The sequence below is a fragment of the Lissotriton helveticus genome, chromosome 2_1 (assembly GCF_964261635.1).
Source record: "Lissotriton helveticus chromosome 2_1, aLisHel1.1, whole genome shotgun sequence".
In the NCBI taxonomy this organism is placed as follows: domain Eukaryota; kingdom Metazoa; phylum Chordata; class Amphibia; order Caudata; family Salamandridae; genus Lissotriton; species Lissotriton helveticus.
Genome location: NC_136059.1, coordinates 1,115,866,859 through 1,115,887,110, shown reverse-complemented (window position 1 = coordinate 1,115,887,110; position 20,252 = coordinate 1,115,866,859).

Genomic DNA, 20,252 nt, shown 5'->3' with positions numbered 1-20,252 from the left:
CATTTGCTACAGGGCTGAGCTCTGGCAAGAAGGCCAAAGAAATGTGTTGCACACCGAAGAACTACATGTAGATGAATGCAGGATCAAGACCAATCTTATCTCTGCAAAAGTCTATAAGGATTTGGGGATCCTCTGCAGCTCCAAGGAAATCGACATGGGGGGGGGGACGGGGGAAGGGGGGAGGGGTGGTATCCGGTGTGGCCTGGGTTTGCGGTACACTGAACTATGAATCTCAGGAGCCCTAAAACAGAAAAATGAAAATACAGCTTCCTGATGGATACTTATAACTGTGGATTCCTCCCCTTTTGAATATCCAAATGGGCCGCATTCCACAGAAACCTTTCTTTACAGCTTTCCCACATCGATGAGGATTTCATAATGCCACAACTCCGTGTGATGTCATTGGAGCCATAAGATGCTCTTGTTGGCGTTCTAACATCAGTTCCCTTTTTTCTGCGCCTTCTGTGCGTAATATTTCTTTCCTGCTCTCTGATAGTGTATTAGCTTTATCTTTTGTAGGTATAACGTTATTGCAAACTATATCGGATCAAGACATCTAGCCGCAGATTCCTTACCTTAAAATTTCCTAGGCTGGATCCGGAAGGTTTTTGCTCAAGCAAAACCCTTGCACACTGAAAGTGGCATCAGCTGGCTCCGTGCAACATCATCAGCCACGCCGAAAGTGACATCCGCATCACCTCTATAGGCGCCAACTCGGCACGCTGACGTCAGTTCTTTTCTTTCCACGCCAGCCATCACAGATCCATAAACAGAGCTACCCTCTGTCACTTTTTAGAAGGCTTTTTTCAATGTTTTGTCGAACTTTTTGGGTGCATTCAAACCGTGCGTCGCCTGCCACCACTCCATGTCAGTGACGAATCCACACCTGATTTGTCATTGGTGCCTGTCCATGACTCGAGGTTGTGCTCCGCCTGTCTGGTCATGGTTCCAAAAGCTTTGGGGGAGCGATCCCTAAAGCTGCTTGTGGCCCGCGATCAGCACCATGCCGTTCGCCCCGGAGGTCTCCGTCCCGGTCAAGAGGAAGGTATGGACGCTGCTCCGGGACTCCTAAGTCCTCGTTCTCTAATTCATCGGGTCAGTCAGGTAAGAGGTATAAGAAACACAAAAAATAAAAGCGTGCTTCAACTTTCCCCTGTCCGTCGGCTGACATGACTCGACGCTCTAGACCTTGTTCTGCTGAACTCTTGCCCGAGTAGACTCCGTGCGTCCCTGCTTTTCCAGGGGCCAGAGCGACCCCCTCCCAACTTAAAGAATTTTATGATCACAAGTACCTCATGTTTGGGCAACCTGACCCTCCCGGTGTGCCCTCAGGCCCGGAGGCTCAGAGGGGGCTCCAGCGCCAATGCCCCCCAACGGATCTCATGGTGGATCCGGACTGGCACCAGTCGTGCCACTGTGGCCTTCCCCACCGCAACCGCCGGCACCCTCATGTGGCGCCAGCCCCATTCTTATCCCGACAACCTGGAGCTAGACCAACGCCGACAGCACCTTTGGGTCCTAGGTCTTTGCCTCAGCCTTATTTTGAAGAGCTAGGAATGGCGGACGATTGGGAGGGGTCGCTGGACTCTTCACAACACCAGGCTGAGCACGAAATGAACTGGTGTGAGGAAGTGGGTAAGGCCAGTGACCTGGATACCTCGCCAGATTCTGGCCTGCTTTCTCCCCCTACCGTGGCTACAGAGGAGGGGACTTCATATGCTATGGTGGCGAGAAGGGCAGCTGAGGGGGCTTTCAGCCGCGCCAGCCATATTGCAGGTACAAGCCGTGCAAGTTCAGCAACCTCTGTGCGGCTGTAGGTGCGGCTCCTTTTGACCCTGTGAGTCGGGTGGCCAGAGGTCAGTTTAGTCCACTCCTCCCTGTGCATCCTCCAAACCTTCCTAGTCTGGCCCCTCAAGATCATGGGTGGTCAGTTGGTGGCAGGATCAGCCATCACCTTCACCTTCACCACTGGCAAACCATCAGATCAAACAGGTGGGTTATCTGGTTGTGTGAGACCAGGTGAAAGTCACTAGTATGGACTGGATACAGGGACCAGATTTGGCCTGCTGAAAGATGTACCTTCAAAGTCCAGCGTGAAGAGTTCTGTTCTTGGTGGAAAGGGCTGCGAGGGGCAGGGAGAGCTTTGCGGATGGTCGTCTATGTAGCTCGAAGAGCAGGTCGTCGCTGTGGTTCGAAGATCCTATTGGGCGGCTCGAACGGTTGTTGCTGGAGCTTCGCATTAGCAGTGACTGCGAGCTGTCAGTGATGTAGCGCAAAGTGCAGATCTTGTCTCATCAGGCGTCGCTGTGTTAGGGTTTGCCTTAAGCAAAGAGCAAGTCTTGCTGAGTAGTTGTAGAGTATTAGAAAAGAAGGTATTGGTTTCAATTACAAGATTTAATTGCCAAGATGTCAAACGCTCTATTACATACAGAAAGTAACTAATGTATTTTAGTTTATTGCACTTGGTTGTAGCAAGGCTTGTTGAGTAATGTTGAGACTTCCCAGCTAGTCAAATAAAGAAGAAAACTCTTTTGCCAGTATTTTAATTAGTGCTGCACGTTTCAAACTGTTGCTTTGGAAAACGTGCAGCGCGTGAGAGACCCCGCCCGCATCAGCCTATAAAAGCCGACTTGAAGCTAAGCCGGTTGCTTGTGATCGTTGATCCCCAGCTCACCTGTGTATCCTGCCAGCTCCCCACTTACCTGAATTCCTTGTTTGGTCATCCCGCTCCGTGAAACCTCTTCCTTCATTTCTTCAGCTCCGGAAGTCATCGCGTCACAGCAGGTCCGTCTCCAGATTCTTCCCCGCATTTCCGGCTTTGGACATCTTCGTCAAGGTTCCGCCTGTAAAGAAAAGATAAAAGAAACACATCAATCAGGTATCACGCGTGAAACCTAGAACATAGAAAGTAAGTGCCATTAATCTTATTAAGCAACTAACTTGTTATTTTTGGCTCATTGGCTGCAGCAAAGACTATTTTTGTTATTTATACAAGCGCATGGACAATTTAAGGGGAAAGAAGGTGATTTCTCCGGACATTCTGAACAGAGACGCTTTTGTGCATAATCTCAAATTCTTGTCAATAATCCAGGGCTTGTTCTAAGGCGTTTATTAAGAACAGAAAAGCTTACAAAAGGAAGGCAAAGCTTGAATTTAAAGACTTTGATAACAAAGAGATTCTTGACAAATTTCATTTATTATTCACAGAGATATTTAGTAGAGTTTATATAATAAGCAACAGTGGGTCATTTTAAGTGAGTAGCGCCATCTCATGGTTATAGGTGGAATATATTTCAGAATCAAACTACATTATAACTAATACTGTTCTGTTTTAGGTTTAAAGGAAGACGTTACATAAACACTTCTAGCAAGATATAGAGCCAGATTAGAGAGGTATTTCTTTTGGTGAAATTGTAAAGACATATATTTATAAGCATATAAAGATAGGGAATCATAGAATTACGAAAAGGTTAAAGTGCTTGTTATAACTTTTCTTTATTTAGACATTACACTGTCAAGAATCCAGATTCAACAAGCAAGTGGAGCAGTGTTTTGTTTCTCACTTTATTATTTTATCCAATTTCCCCCTTCCCTTGGATTTCTTGATATCTGCACATTGTTTCTAATCAGTGTGTAGGTGCAAAGAGGTCAAGGGTGGGTTAGAACAATCTTCAGCTTTCCAACCGAAGACTACAGGATATACAGGTAACTGGTTCTTGACAGAATCACAAGCCTTATCTTACTTCAGTTGGAAAGATGAACACAGATTTAGAGCACGATACCATTGATGCTGCTGAAATGGCTAACGCTTTAAATGAAGATTTGACTCGTCCTGAAACAGTCACAGAACTTTTACAACAAATGCGATTTGAGTTAGATCATTTAAAGCGAGAGAATGAATCTTTAAAACAAGAGTTAGTTTGCTATAAACCTAGAGAGAATCTTTGGGGTTCCCCTGCTCCTGCCACTTTTAAGCCATCATTTAATACAGACACCAGACTAAAGATTCCTAAAACTTTGTCTTCTCCAGTGGAAGTTACAGTTAATGTTCCTAATGTTGTCCCTTTGGCTGCCCCAGAGCGTTTAATGGAGACAGTAGTAAATTTCATATATTTTTAAATCCATGCCAATTGCATTTTGTATGCAAACCTCAGCAGTTTGCTACTGATGCCACTAAGGTGGCCTTTGTTGTATCCTATTTAGGAGGAACAGCGGCCAATTGGTCTATCCCCTATGTAAATCGAGATGATCCAATTCTGCATAATTGGAATTTATTCAAGAGAACAATGACTTGTTTATTTGCTAAGCATACTTATATACAAGCTAGAGATAATGAGGTATTAACTTTAAAACAAGGATCAAAAGATTTATTAACCTATTTAACTTCCTTTAATCGGTTGTTACCTAAAACCCAATGGCCTGAAGAAAAGAGAGTCTCTCTTTTTTATAAAGGGTTAAGAGATGATTTGAAAGATGCTTTGGCCCATATTGTGGATCTTCCTGAAGATTATTCAGATTTTGTTGATTTGGTCGTAAAACTAGATCATCGTCTAGGAGAAAGCAAGGGGGATAGAATGAAAACTGAATCTAGGTTGTCATTTATTAAACATGAAAAGGAGGTTGAAAGTAAACTTCCAGATCCTGAACCTATGCAGATAGGCACACTTAGAGGACCTTTGACAACAGAAGAGAAAGAAAGACGTAGGAAACTTCAATTGTGTTTATACTGTGGCAAGTCTGGTCATTTTGCTAGAGAGTGTCCAGTAAAGCCAAAGACACCTAAGAAGGTGAATTTGCTAACCTCTATGGAATCAGAGTCAGAAAACAAAAAAACTCGACAAGGGTAGAGGTCACTTGTTCAGGGAAAAATCATAAACAGACCTCCTTTTCTGCTGCAAATACTGTGCCACAAATTCCTAAACATTTCTTAATACATGTCATCTTAATTGTTAGTACACAGTTCAGATATACATTACCAGTGTTATTAGATTGTGGTGCTACAGGAAATTTCGTAGATATTTCTTTGGCAAAAAGACTTGATTTACCGATAATTGACAAATCACATCCTGAAACAGTATGTGCTGTTGATGGTTCAGATCTACCGTCAGGCTTGATAACCAAACAAACCAGTCCATTGACCATGGTATGTCAAAATGGTTATACTGAGGAAATTAGTTTTGACTTGATTGATACTCCTAATTTTGGTTTAATTTTAGGAGTACCTTGGCTTACTACTCGCAATTCAAAAATTGATTGGGTGGCCAGGACAGTAACATTAGATTCATCTTTTTGTCGAGCTACTTGTTACAGAGAAGCAACACAGGAACATCTTTCAGTGTTGCATTGTGCCATTACTGATTTAAAGAATAACATGTCTATCCCTCCAGAATATTTGGAATTTCGGGATGTTTTTGAATCAGTTAAAGCTAGTGTTTTACCACCTCATCGCTCCTATGATTGTCGAATAGATTTGATTCCAGGAGCTCCTCTCCCTAGTAGTAGAGTGTATGCTTTAACTGAGAAGGGGACGCTTTATTTAAGAAATTACCTGGGTGAATTATTACAATCTGGATTCATTAGACACTCTACATCACCAGTGTCCTCGCCTCTTTTTTTTATTCCGAAACCAGATGGTTCTTTGAGGGCTTGTATCAATTATAGAGGATTAAATAAAGCAACAATTAAAAATAAGTATCCACTTCCCTTAATACCAGTGCTCGTAGATCAACTTACTATAACCAAAACTAGGTCTAGGCTCTAGGGCAATAAGGACAAGCCTTACTAATGATAAACCAAGGGGACAATCAAGGAAGATCAAATAGTAAATTCATCACTTTTTCGGACACTTCGTCATCCTCGAGCGGGAGCGATAACGGAGGAAACAATCAGAGGAGAAATACTAATAAAAGAGGCTCGTTCCAACAACAAGCAGGCCCATCCACAAGCTCTTCTTTTTTAGGGAGAGGCCAACAACAACCACAAGGCCGCCCCAGATACAACCAACCGTGGGAGATGTCAACACGGCGACAAAACTACAAAAATTGGTAATATCGCCCATTTTCAACTTGTCAAATAAAATACTGACTCCAGCGGAAACAAGTATCCTAGAAAAAGGCCTCTCGTTTGTCCCCTCAAGACATACCAATTTTGAAAATTTAAAACAGAGGTCCTGGAATTCTGTAGAAAATTGAAATTAAGATCTTTCTTTTCTCAAAATATCTACAACCCACCATTGGAAACCACACGTCTCAAAAAGAAATCACTTTTCTGCCCTCCAGCAAACAAAGTGGCAAAGGAAATTATGATTTTTGAAAAGACGATTCTGTCATCTATCACAAAAATGGAACAAAAAAGGAAGTGGACAAAATTTAATATCTCATCATCTGAGAGAACGGCCTTGGAAAATCTCAAAGGAGACACATCAGTGACAATAAAACAAGCTGACAAAGGCGGGTCTATTGTTATCTGGGACACTGAGAAATACACCATAGAAGTGATGAGCCAATTAAACAACACGAGATGCTATCGAAAAATTCCCAATGACCCCACTAGAGACTTACAACTACAGTTACATTCAATACTGGACGGAGGATTCGAAAAAGGAATTATCGGAAAAAAAGAGCACGAATATCTGAAATGTACTAACCCCAGATTACCACTTTTTTATGTCCTTCCCAAGATTCACAAGGACGCCAATGCACCTCCCGGGAGACCAATTGTCTCCGGGTGTGAGTCATTATTGGAACCGATTTCAAAGTTCGTAGATTTCTTTCTCAAACCATTCCTTTCCACAGTTAAATCATACCTGAGAGATACGACAGACTTTATCTCTAAATTACCAACTATTTCATTTGAGGAAAATCAGGACTTTTTAGTTACCTTAGATGTAACCGCACTTTATACTCAAATCCCCCAGGATGATGGATTAGACGCCATCCAATTGTTTCTGGAAGAAAGAGAAAAACCCACGCGAGTCCCTACTGAATTTATAATGGAACTAGCTACATTCGCGCTGAAGAATAATTATTTCAACTTCAATGGACAATTCTTTTTTCAAACCAGTGGAGTAGCAATGGGCTGCCCTTTTGCCCCAGAATTAGCGGTGCTCTTCATGGCACTCTACGAAGAAAAATGTATTTACCACAACAATCCTTTTGCTGGAAACATCTCAAGTTGGAGTCGATACATCGACGATGTTTTTATGACCTGGAGAGGGAGTGAGGAGGACTTGGAACATTTTCACGAATGGCTAAATTCTAGAACACAAATCAAATTCAGCATGAACCACTCCAAAATAAAAATGGCTTTTTTGGATGTTGAAGTGTATCCAACAGATGACGGTTTAATTACCACTCTTTTTAAGAAACAAACTGACCGGAACAAAGCTCTGCACTTCGAAAGTAATCACCCGCGCAATTTAAAAGAAAATCTTCCCTTCGGTCAATACCTGCGAATAAGGAGGAACTGTCACCAGAAGGAGGAATATTTTATACATGCAAATAACCTCACCGAAAATTTGGTAGCGAGAGGTTATCCCAAGAAGTTGCTCAAACGGTCAATGAAGAGAGCCTGGTGGGTTCCCAGAGAAACTCTTCTAGAAAAAAGCGATAAACCCCCACTAAACCGGATAGTGTGTGTTTCAACCTATTGTCCTTACTCCAATCAAGTGAAAAAAACTATACTGCAAAATTGGCATCTCGTCGAAAAGGTTGATGACACCTTGAAGCAAAAACCGTTGTTCGCATATAAAAAAGATCAAAGTGTGGGCAACCATCTAGTGAGAGCAGCATTAAAAAAGAAAGAACAGTTGACAGTGGGTTCTTACGTGGGTTTACCACCTTTGAGAGGCCACCACAAATGCGGTTCCTGTTTCTGTTGCGAAAGCACAGAAGAAGGCTTTCTCTTCCAACACGGAGAAGTCTTTTGGAAACATGAAAGATTTTCCAATTGTAAATCCCGATACGTCATCTATGGGATTAGATGCCCGTGCAATAAACTGTATATTGGCAAAACAAGCCAAGAAGTGCGATGCCGCATCACACAGCACAAATCGCGAATTAAAAAGAAGGTAATTAATGCCCCACTGGTTGACCACTGCCATACAGAAAAACATACACTGGATGACCTAAGATGGACGGTGATTGCCAAAATCGAAAAGGATCCAAGAGGTGGGGACCTCGAAAATAAACTATCCCGTAGCGAGGCAATGCTAATTATCAAATTTAATACATCAGTTGAAGGCCTCAATGAATTTTCAGAACTTTATCGACTTTGAACAGTAAAAGCGATACGCACTTGGGCATATCAATAGACTGAATCTGAGGACCTGGGGTGCATTCACCTCAATACATCACTAGAACCCCTACCATTCACCAATTTTGTGGAATAGGACACTAAGTCAAAACTGCACAACCAATCCAACAGCAGGTACACCCGAAACACAGTTCACGTACAGGCGGCCATTCCATTTAAACTTCAAATCCCAGAATTCCGAGCGCGGAGAAGCTAGGTCACGCTTTAACCTCACACGCGACCATCTCTGTTACACAGACCGCTCCCACACAATGGAGGCTGTGACTTCGAGCTGACAGGACTGAACGACTGCGGCCGAGGACGAAAATCAACCGGTAAGACCTCTCCAATGACTGGCATTTAGCCGTCCGCACTTCTCCCCCTTCAAAGGGCGCCTGACTTCACGCACCAAAAAAAACCCTCTATTAATTTTTTAGAGAGGCGCCATACATGCGGAATCATTTACATTCGGCGACACGTCCATGGCGGAATCCAGATACACGCCAACATAAAGCAGCACAAGTAAGTTAGCCGCCACGCTTTGCCTGCACCTAGTTGTTAAAAAAGTGTGTTCAAATTAAATAAGTTCCTGACGCATGCTTCTATCGTCACACAGATTCCACACTCACATCAACATTAACAGTACAAGGGGCTGATGTGAGTACCTGAATCAGTTTTGCATGATTTATGTGTTCTTCACGTTTTTTGTTTTGGCTCTGAGGAGCACCTAGATTGGTTTCTGAGCTAGCCTGGTATCCCTATCTTTTTCAGAATCCTCGAGGGCACAGAAAAAAAAAAAAAAAAACAAAGCACCTTGAGGTAGGATTACTTTATCCCTTCATTTTTGAGTGGTGTGACAAGGGTGGTCGTCTCTTGAGACTGACCCTTTCTTGTTTTTTAATTTACAGCTACGTGGTCCTGACGAGAATTCCCTAGAAGCAAAGGGTTTTCGAAACGCGTAGACCTTTTTGCGCAACACTAGGATTCTTTCTTGAAAACACAATTAATTGCTTAGCATTTGATCTGATTTTCCTGTGTTGTATTTTCTTAGAATTGATTTTTGTAAATATATTATATGTTAATTGATGGAAATCGTTTTTTCATGTGTGTGAGGATATGTATGCATGGTTGAAAGTGGTACCAAATGTATGAATTGTTGTGTTAATGTAATGTGGAGTGTAAATATTTTGGTGTTAAAACATGTGAATATTGTATAATGATGATTTGTTTATAAATTGAGAATTAAAACAATTGATTCATTCTGGATAAAAAAAGTAGTCCGAGTACTTACTAATTAACAGAGTAAGTAACGTGGGCACGCCTAGGCCCACTAATTTTTCTAAGTAGTTGGCAAAGCCGTAGATCAACTTAGGCATTCTACTATTTATGCTAAGTTGGATTTATGTGGAGCGTACCATTTAGTACGGGTAAAAGAAAATGATGAGTGGAAGACTGCATTTAAGACAAAATTTGGCCTATTTGAATACACAGTCATGCCCTTTGGGCTGTGTAATGCACCAGCAGCTTTTCAATTTTTTATTAATGAGGTGTTGCATGAATTTTTAGATGTCTGTGTAATTGTATATATAGACGATATTCTTATATACTCAAAGAATGTTGAGGAACACACTCATCATGTTAACCCCTTCGCTGCTAGGCCTTTTCCCCTCCTGTGCTAAGGCTTTTTTTGGCGTTTTGGGGTAGTGCGCGCTTAGGCCCTTGTAACTTTTTGACCACATAAGGTATCCACTCCAAATTTGCGTCCTTTTCTTCCAACATCATGTGGATTCTAAAGGCGCCCAGGGTTTGTTGATTCCCTTGGAGGCCCACCCACACAAGTGAGGTATCATTTTACTCGGGAGAACAAGGGAAACGCTGGGTGGTAGGACATTTGTGCCTGCATTGTCACCATTGTCAAATCCACCAGCTTTTGCAAGAGGGGTTACCTGGGTGTCTGGCCCCGTGCTAGACGGCCATCTAGGGAAACCTACCAAACCCACACATTTCTGAAAAGTAGACACCCGGGGGCTTCCAAGGAGGTATGGCTTGCGTGGATCCTCCAACGTTCCTTTACCCAGAATCCCTTGCAAACCTCAATTTTAGCAGAAAAAAATAAGATTTTTCACACGTTTTAGTGTGGGAAAGCGTGGCATCACTGGGCTCACACAAATTACCTCCCACCCAGCGTTCCCCCAGGTCTCCCGATAAAAACGGTACCTCACTTGCGTGGGTAGGCATAGTGGCTGCAACAGGAAAAGGTCCAAATCGTACGGTGGTGAATTTAAAATACCCTGAAGCAATATAACCTTGATTTTTTGGGGGGGGCACCTGAGTTTTTGGCCCGGGGCTCGGTGGCCGTCTTTGGAAACTACCAAACCCAAACAGTTCTGAAAACTAGACACCCGGGGGAGTCCAGGGAGGTATGGCATGCGTGGGTCCCCCAATGTTTTCCTACCCAGAACTCCTTGCAAACCTTAAAATTAGGTAAAAATAGCACTTTTCCAAACTTTTTTGCGTGGGATCGCCGTGCCGGCAAAAATGCCCTACCACCCAGAGTTCCCCTTGTTCTCCCGAGTAAAAGGATACCTCACTTGTTCGGGTGCCCCAAAGCAGAACAGGCCAAAAATGAATTTTGAAAAAAGTAGTATTTACTCGGGAGAACAAGGGAAACGCTGGGTGGTAGGACATTTGTGCCGGCAGCGAGATCCCACCCAAAAAAGTACGGAAAAGTGGGTTTTTTGACCTAAATTTAAGGTTTGCAGGGGTTTCTGGGTAGGAAAACATTGGGGGACCCATGCATGCCACACCTCCCTGGACTCCCCCGGGTGTCTAGTTCTCAGAACTGTTTGGGTTTGGTAGTTTCCAAAGATGCCCGCCAAGCCCCGGGCCAAAAACTCATGGGAACCCCCTTGCAAAACCAAATTGTTTTGAATGAATTAAGTTTTCAGATGGAGAACGTGCGATTCAGGGGACAATATCGCATGAAAATTGTGACAGACAATTTCAAGTTTGCAAGAGATTGTGCACAAAAAACAACAATAGAATTCACCAACAAGACATGACCATATACTGCCATGAATTGCCAATAATATCTAAATTTAGAAAGTTATTTATAGCTATAATATACACCATAACTGAGTTACTCAAAAGACAAAGAATCAAGCACGGCTATCTATTCCTCAAAGACACAGACATAGAGGTTGGATTTGGCACGAGGGCGAGTGATGGTTCAGTACATAAAATTTTATTAACATGATATTTCAAAAAAATGAAATGCTCTGTTAATAAATAAATGCATAAAAACCGAACCAGTGACTCGCAACTCGTGAGCTGTAAAGCCATGACAAGGCACCAACCGTTTTACAGGCCATTCACGCACCTTTCATACCTGATACAAACAAGACCACTGACACCATCTGGAAGAAAAGTAACACATTACAACAATCACAATAAGGGACAAGGTACACCCTACTGCAGAAAGAGAAAAAACATTTTTTTTACTGCACAACCATCTAATCCGCAAGCACACACACATACTGGTTGGATTTGGCACGAGGGTGAGTGATGATTCAGTACATACAATTGTAATCGCAAGTAATTTCACAAAAAATGAAATACGCTGCGTATAATTGAAAGTATGATTAACTGAACCACTGACTCACAGCTCGTGAGCTGTAAAGCCACGTCAAGGCACCAACCTCTTTACAGGCCATTCATACACCTTTCGTACGTGTGACACATTCAAAACATTCACACCGCCAGCCGCGGACCCATCACATTTCAACACTCACACCAGCAAACAGCGCCATTCAAGGGCCCATCACTTTCACACGCCCATATTTCTGACACTGCAACTACACAAATTGATGGACTGCGTGGAGTGTCACTCAACTAGCAGTGTGTGTAGTGACCAACAGAAAGTAACTACTCACACACCGCCAGCCGAGCGCCAGTCCACCCACACCACCATCCAAGCACCAGACCATGCACACCGCCAGCCAAACGCCACTCAGCGCACACCGCCAGCCAAGCACCACTCCGTGCACAGACAGCCAAGTACCACTCCACACACACCACCAGCCAAGCGCTACTCCACGCACACCGCCAGCCAAGCACCACTCCGTGCACAGACAGCTAAGCACCGCTCCACGCACACCCTCCAGCCAAGTACCTCTCCACACACACCGCCAGCCAAACACCACTCCACACACACCACCAGCCAAACACCACTCCATGCACAGACAGCCAAGTACCACTCCACAAACACCACCAGCCAAGCGCCACTCCACACACACCGCCAGCCAAGCACCACTCCGTGCACAGACAGCCACGTACTACTCCACAAACACCACCAGCCAAGCACCGCTCCACGCACACCATCCAGCCAAGTACCACTCCACACACACCGCCAGCCAAACACCACTCCACACACACCACCAGCCAAACACCACTCCGTGCACAGACAGCCAAGTACTACTCCACAAACACCACCAGCCAAGCGCCACTCCACACACACCGCCAGCCAAGCACCACTTCGTGCACAGACAGCCAAGTACTACTCCACAAACACCATCAGCCAAGCGCAACTCCACACACACCGCCAGCCAAGCACCACTCCACACACACCGCCAGCCAAGCACCACTCCACACACACCGCCAGCCAAGCACCACTCCACGCACACCGCCAGCCAAGCACCACTCCACACACACCGCCAGCCAAGCACCACTCCACACACACCACCAGCCAAGCACCACTCCACACACACCGCCAGCCAAGCACCACTCCACACACACCACCAGCCAAACACCACTCCATGCACAGACAGCCAAGTACCACTCCACGAACACCACCAGCCAAGCGCCACTCCACACACACCGCCAGCCAAGCACCACTCCGTGCACAGACAGCCAAGTACCACTCCACACACACCGCCAGCCAAGCACCAGCCGGCACACACCACAAACACATTTAGAATTCTTTTTTTGAAAATAACACTAAACAAATGGAAATACCTAGAAATCAGCTAACACAAATTCTTAAAATAAAAACTTTGCACTAATGCCAATCCTTGAAACAAACTAAACATTTTTTACAGAATGCAGACCAGGCAATTCACTTTACAGCTCATTAAAACTCCCAAAACTTCTTTTGCGTGTGGTACGATTTAAAACAAGCTGACAGACACAATGCAGGCTTAGAAGGACAGTCAGGACAGTATATACGAGACTCCTTCCGCACGCCTCTTCGCCAACAGACTCTGCATCTTCTAGTCGGAAAGTCTCTTGCAGTAGTGGAAGGAATAGATTCAGGAAAGTGGCGCTCTTTCAATCTAGTCACTTCCTCCACCACTCCAAATCTAGGAACATTTGCCTGCTCCACAAGTACAAGGCTGCCTATTATAGACTCCTGAAACTTAACAAAAGGCATCTTCTTCTCAGGACAAGACTTCTGGTACACAACGAAAGCATTAAAGGATGCCAAGTGGAACAGATGGATAGCCAACTTCTTGTACCAAACGTAAGCCTTTCGAAGAGCAGCATAAGGTTCCAACCTCTGATCTACTCTGTCAACACCACCCATGAACTTATTGCAAGCTAAAATGCACACAGGTTTGCGCACTTCAGCACCCTGACCCCAAACAGGCGCAGGTTCTGTACTTTCATCGTGGATAGTAGTCAGCATGTACACATCTCTCTTGTCTGAACATTTCACAGCTAGAATCTCCCCACATCGCAATGCCGTACACTGTCCCCGCACAAGCCTTTTGCAAACAAGTTCCTTTGGGAAACCTTAACGGTTACTGCGCATTGTGCCACAAGCAACAGTGCCCACTTTGGCCAACTCTTTGAACAACCGCACACCAATGTAGAAGTTATCTACATATAAATGATGGCCTTTGTTAAATAATCCTCTACCTAGTTCCCACACAATTTTCTCAGTCACTCCAAAAGTAGAAGGACAACCAGGAGGGTTAATGCTGGACTCCTTACCAGTGTACACCCTGAAATTGTAGACATATCCAGTCTCACTGTCACACAGCATATACAGTTTGATTCCATAGCGTGCCCTCTTACTAGGAATGTATTGCCTAAAAACCAAGCGGCCCTTGAACAACAGCAAAGACTCATCCACTGCAATTTCTTTTCCAGGGACAAAGATCTCAGAAAAACGATCAACAAAGTGATCAAGGACAGGCCGAATTTTAAACAAACGGTCACAATCAGGGTGATCGCGTGACAACGCTAAACTATTATCAACAAAATGCATCATCCGAAGAAGAAGCATATACCGATCACGACTTATGACTGCTGGAAATATAGCTGTTGCCATCAAGGGACTAGTGGACCAATATGAAGTCATTGATGGCTTCCTTAGCAAGCCCATCAAAAAAGTTAATCCCAGAAACTTCTTCATCTCTTCAACATTTGTGGGAGTCCACCGGATTGCTCTAGAATAGGGCTTAAGGCGGGCACTGTTGGCCCTCAAAAATTGTTCTGCATACAAATTGGTTTGCTCAACAATCTCTTGCAAAAACACATCGTCAAAAAACAACTGAAAAAAATGTATTGGCAGAAAATTCTCAGTATTCACTCTACACCCAGGAACACCAGTGAACTCTGGCAATGCCAACTGCACCAAGCCAGGGGGAACCCAGAGGCCATCCCTATCAACGGGGGGAGCAGCCACCCCAGCCTGCAGCCCAGAAGCCTCTTGCTGCTGTTCACCAACGGGAAGCCTAACAGCCACAGATACTTCTGGCTGCACAACACCAACAGAAGACATAGCATCCCCAGAGGGCTCTTCCTGCACTACACCAACGGGAAGCCCAGCAGCCTGAGATGCTTCTTGCTGCACTACACCACTGGGAAACCAAGCAGACCCAGATGCCTCTTGCCGCTCTACACCAATGGGAAGCCTACCAGCCACAGATACTTCTGGCTGCACAACACCAACAGAAGACATAGCATCCCCAGAGGGCTCTTCCTGCACTACACCAACGGGAAGCCCAGCAGCCTGAGATGCTTCTTGTTGCACTACACCACCGGGAAACCAAGCAGGCCCAGATGCCTCTTGCCGCTCTACACCAATGGGAAGCCTAACAGCCCCAGATGCCTCTTGCTGCACTACACCAGCAGGAAGACGAAAAGCTCCAGATGCCTCTTTGCGCACCACAGCAATGTGAAGCCTTTTGGGTGCAGGCTCCAGCCCACATGCCTCTTGCCGACGTAAAAAGAAAGGGAACCTTGCGGCCCTAGGCAGCAGCACAGGTGCCTCTTGGCCCACTACCGGCACATCAATGTCCTCCTCTACCATAGGCCCTTCATCAGCACTAGAAGAAGATTCATCATCCGATGATGATGATTCCATGCGAAGAGAAAACTCACTGCCTGAATCTTCTGCCCCTACCTGGGAGTCCGAATCGGACTCAGACTCTGAACCATGGTCAGAGGAAGACTCAAAAAGCAAACCAAGAACCTGCTGAGCAGTAATCCTGCGACTAGCCATTATCCTTACAAAGCAAAAAGACTGCACACACAAGTGAACAACAACCTACACTGTGCAAAGTAAGAAGTAAACAAGGTAAGGCTTTCACAAAAAGATAAATACAATCCAATCCAATTTCACTCTTACCAAATATAGCTACACTCACCAGCACCTACTCTGTTGAGACACAGCAAAAAGAAATGATATCCCACTAGAAAGAAAAAAAAATGACAGATTAGAAAACAAAGTGCACATCAAACACTAATGCCGAAAAAAAACCTCAATAAGACAAACATCAAGGGAAAGTAGTACAAAATACATTCACTTACCAAGCACAAGCAACTACACAAGCTGCAAACAGACACGCAACCTACATCAATCCAAACAGCAAAAGCCTGGAACAAGACAAAAATAGAGAAGAAAAAAAAATTACTACCACATTTCACAAGCAATATAACAATTAAAACAACAACACACAAATTTGCCCCCCAAATTTAAATTCGGCCAGATGGGCCATCAAATAGGGCTTAGAACAATTGGGATTACATGAGGTTTTACATCAAGACACTGGTTAATTTTTTGAATTTGTTTTACTGCCAGACCCCTTTGGTGCCAGTCAGTCTTTTGCTCCTACCAGTACCCCCATCACACAGGGACAGTAAGGACATTCATACATCTTTTGTACGTGTGACACATACAAAAAAATTAACGCCGCCAGCGCCATTCAAGGGCCCATCACTTTCACACGCCCACATATCTGACACAGCAACTACAGAAAATGATGGACTGCGTAGAGTGTCACTCAACTAGCAGTGTGTGTAGTGACCAACAGAAAGTAACTACTCACACACCACCAGCTGAGTGCCAGTCCACCCACACCACCATCCAAGCGCCAGACCATGCACACCGCCAGCCAAACACCACTCAGCACACACCGACAGCCAAGTACCACTCCACGCACACCATCCAGCCAAGTGCCACTCCACACATACCGCCAGCCAAGCACCACTCCGTGCACAGACAGCCAAGTACCACTCCACGCACACCACCAGCCAAGCGTCACTCCACGCACACCGCCAGCCAAGCACCACTCCGTGCACAGACAGCAAAGTAGCACTCCACGCACACCACCAGCCAAGCGCCACTCCACACACACCGCCAGCCAAGCAGCACTCCGTGCATAGATAGCCAAGTACCCCTCCACACACACCACCAGCCAAGCGCCACTCCACACACACCGCCAGCCAAGCACCACTCCGTGCATAGATAGCCAAGTACCCCTCCACGCACACCGCCAGCCAAGCACCACTCCACGCACACCGCAAGCCAAGCGCCACTCACCGCCAGCCAAGCACCGCTCCACGCACACCATCCAGCCAAGTACCACTCCCCACACACCGCCAGCCAAACACCATTCCACACACACCACCAGCCAAACACCACTCCGTGCACAGACAACCAAGTAGCACTCCACGCACACCACCAGCCAAGCGCCACTCCACACACACCGCCAGCCAAGCAGCACTTCGTGCACAGACAGCAAAGTAGCACTCCACGCACACCACCAGCCAAGCGCCACGCCACACACACCGCCAGCCAAGCACCACTCCGTGCACAGACAGCAAAGTAGCACTCCACGCACACCACCAGCCAAGCGCCACTCCACAAGCACCACCAGCCAAGCACCACTCCGTGCACAGCCAGCCAAGTACCACTCCACACACACCACCAGCCAAGCGCCACTCCACACACACCGCCAGCCAAGCACCACTCCGTGCATAGATAGCAAAGTACCCCTCCACACACACCGCCAGCCAAACACCACTCAGCGCACACCGACAGCCAAGTACCACTCCACGCACACCGCAAGCCAAGCGCCACTCACCGCCAGCCAAGCACCGCTCCACGCACACCATCCAGCCAAGTACCACTCCCCACACACCGCCAGCCAAACACCACTCCACACACACCACCAGCCAAACACCACTCCGTGCACAGACAGCCAAGTACCACTCCACACACACCACCAGCCAAGCGCCACTCCACACACACCGCCAGCCAAGCACCACTCCGTGCATAGAAAGACAAGTACCCCTCCACGCTCACCGCCAGCCAAACACCACTCAGCGCACACCGACAGCCAAGTACCACTCCACACACACCGCCAGCCAAGCACCACTCCACGCACACCGCAAGCCAAGCGCCACTCACCGCAAGCCAAGCACCGCTCCACGCACACCATCCAGCCAAGTACCACTCCCCACACACCGCCAGCCAAACACCACTCCACACACACCACCAGCAAACACCACTCCGTACACAGACAACCAAGTACCACTCCACGCACACCACCAGCCAAGCGCCACTCCACACACACCGCCAGCCAAGCAGCACTCCGTGCACAGACAGCAAAGTAGCACTCCACGCACACCACCAACCAAGCGCCACTCCACACACACCGCCAGCCAAGCACTACTCCTTGGCCAAGGGGTCGCATCCTAAAAACTAAATATTCCCTTGTGCTAGTGGGCATTTTCTGCCCCCCCTGGGGGCAAAACGGCAAAAAAAAGGGCCGATTTGCCCCCAGGGTGGACAGAAAAACAAAAACACAATCATGGCCACCTGGAAGCGACCCTTACCCAAGGGGTCGCTTCCCAAAACAAACACATTGCCCCAACAAAAATCCCTGGTGCTAGTGGGTAATTTCTGCCCCCCCTGGGGGCAAAACGGCCGAAAAACGGGCCGATTTGCCCCCAGGGGGGGGGGGGCAGAAAAACGAAAAGGTAATTTGAGGCCACCTTGAAGCGACCCTTGCCCAAGGGGTCGCTTCCTAAAAGCTAAAAACAAAATCCCTGGTGCTAGTGGGCATTTTCTGTCCTCCCTGGGGGCAAAACGGCAAAAAAACAAAAAAAAGATTTGCCCCCAGGGGGACAGAAAAACGTAAACAGAGAAGATGACCGCCATCTTGGCTCCAAAACACAACCCTGGTGCTAGTGGGGAATTTCTACCCCCCCCTGGGGGCAAAATGGCCAAAAAAACGGGCCGATTTCCCCCCAGGGGGGGGCAGAAAAACGAAAACATATTTACTGCCCGCCTGGAAGCGACCCTTGCCCAAGGGGTCGCTTCCTAAAAACTAAAATGAAATCCCTGGTGCTAGTGGGGGCATTTCCGCCGCACGATCGCGACGCTGTGCGCGATCGTGAGGCAGAAATGCCCTGCAAAGAGACATCAGGGGAGAGGAAAATCTCTTTCCTCTCCCCTGATGCCTCTTCGCCGCCCCAAACCCCCGCCGGAGTCAAGAAAACCTACCTAGCTGCACGGCGCTCAGGAAGCAAATGGCTTCCCGAGCGCTGGGAATCCCTGATGATGTCAGCGCGCGCTGTGCGCGCTGACGTCATCAGGGATTCCCAGGGGGGGGGGCGGGGGCGGCAGCGGAAGCTCTTCCGCTGCCGCCCCCAGCAAAACGAACAGGATCGGAGACCCTCGGGGGGGAGCGCCAGCGCTTCCCCCGAGGGTGGGGCTGAAGACGAGCTGGCCTTGTCATCAGCGCACGACAGGTAAGCGCGATGACGAGCCCAGCTCGTCATTAGCCCCGAAGGGGTTAAAGCAGTTTTAGCCAAATTAAGAGAACATCATTTATTTGCTAAACTGGAAAAGTGTACTTTTAATTCCAATTCGGTGGATTTTTTGTGATATTGTCTAACTCCACAAGGTATTGTGATGGATGAAAAGAAGGTCAAAGCAGTTGCAGAATGGTCAGATCCCACATCCCTTAAAGATGTACAAAAATGTTTAGGTTTTGCCAATTTTTACAGGAGATTCATTTCCCATTTTGCAGAAATAGTGGCTCCTATTACCAAATTATTGCGAAAAGGACACAAAATTTTGTGGGATGCTGCAGCATCACAGGCATTTCAAACTTTGAAACAAAAGTTCATTTCAGCACCCATTTTAAGACATCCGGATCCAAATCTTCCATTTTATGTGGAAGCAGATGCTTCGCAGGTAGCATTAGGAGGAGTACTCTCACAAAGAGATTCGGAAGATGGACAGTTACATCCCATTGTTTTTTACTCTAAAAAGTTACTACCAGCCGAACAAAACTATACTGTAGCTGAGCGTGAGTTATTAGCTATTAAAGTAGCTTTTACTGAATGGCGTCATCATTTGATGGGGCAAAATTTCCTGTAACAATTTTTTGTGATCACAAAAACCTGCAATTTTTTAGCTCAGTAAAAGCTTTAACACCGCGACAAATGCGTTGGTTGAACTTTTTTAGCACTTATGATTTTGTCATAACTTAGAGGCCTGGTACACATCAAATACAATCTGATGTATTGTCCAGGTATGGGCATTTCTCAGAATTAAATCAGGAAACTAGAGGTCAACCTATAATACAACCTCAAAAAATATTAGCACCAATTAAACAACAGGATTTCATGTCAAGTTTGTATGACGCACATTTACAAATCAA